We start from the raw sequence: 1,384 nt of genomic DNA on the forward strand, positions 1-1,384 counted from the left end.
ATGACTGAGGTCGCAAGGGAAATTCAGCACACTGGAGGGTAAATAGCTTTCTGTTGGACTGATCAAGACTCACACATATACACACACAAAACACCCACTGAAGAATGGCACATGTCCACACAGTCACACACAGACATTAACAGCAGTGAGTATACAGGCAATCAAACATGTAAAGGACGTCTCATGTCCAAACACACATTAACGGTATTTGAATATCACATATCTCATTGAACTGTGGTCTAAACACATAACAGTATTGTGATAAAACAGCTGAATTAAAAGGCTGAGTACTATCAGTCTGCATTTTTTGGCACTAAATAAATGACATTCATATTACAAAATATTATTTTTTACTCACACCAAACTTCCATAATTTAGTGGCCAGTGATGATACTATGTCTCTCAATCAATCACTCCAAATATGCCTAAAATTACTTCATAACTGATACTGCACAGTCCATTATTGGTCACAACAATATAAAAATCAATGGCTAGTGCCAAACCAGTCCAGCATCGTTAGGAATTATGTCTATATTGGATGATTGCACATCTCACTTATGCAGGAAGTAGTGCGTCCTAAGACTGTCATCTCAAGATGAACAGCATCAGTCACTTTAGCGAGTGTCCCAAAACATTTTATTCTCAAGTGACAAAGCCTTCTAGCAGCTGTATTAACAAAAAGAGGGCCAAAGGAGGAAATATTGCTGGGCAGTATGACCAAAGCTTGATATCACAGTATTTTTAAGATTCTGGCAGTTTCACAGTGTATCACAGTATAGTTTTAGTACATTTTAGTACATAGAATATAAAAATATCATGTCTATATACAATATATAAAGGAATTTTCATTGTAAACACAGTAAAAACAGAACTTAAAAACAAAAAAGGAACACCAACAACTTTAACATTGCTTCCTTTTCAAAACTAAATATTTTTGAATAGTTATATGAACACAAAAAACTGACATAAAATACTCAAAAGTTATTAAGTATTCAAGGAGATATTTCTCGTATGTTTGTGTGCTGTGCTGTTGTTAAAGAGAGTTAGTTGCAGGGTCATTAATTGTTATAAAATTATAACCGTTAGTAAGAAGAGTACACAGTAAATATTGCTCCTTTCTCAATACACGCTACTCAGCTTCCCACTACTGTAGCACTCTTCACAGCGAAAAAAATATTGCTTACTGTGGAACAGTTAAAGCAGTTGTTTCAGTTACGCACCAATATAGGAGTATATGAAAAAATCATATCATACGGAAAATTAAAACCAGCGCACTGTTTCATCCGGTATATTGCCCAGCACTCGGAGGAAGTAAGGTGACCATCATAGTGAGAGGTAAGAGGAAGAGAGGGTGGATAGATGAGTCAACAAAGCATTGGAATCC

General features: G+C 35.7%; 1 protein-coding gene across 1 annotated transcript in view; it reads right to left on the reverse strand.

Moving 5' to 3' along the window:
- The window catches only part of lama2 (laminin, alpha 2), a gene marked incomplete in the record, with an annotated part of 177,548 nt that overhangs the window by 137,805 nt on the left and 38,359 nt on the right, over positions 1-1,384 (reverse strand).

This window comes from Morone saxatilis, unplaced genomic scaffold (assembly GCF_004916995.1).
Source record: "Morone saxatilis isolate NCDOM2014 unplaced genomic scaffold, NCSU_SB_2.0 Contig7, whole genome shotgun sequence".
Lineage (NCBI taxonomy): Eukaryota > Metazoa > Chordata > Actinopteri > Moronidae > Morone > Morone saxatilis.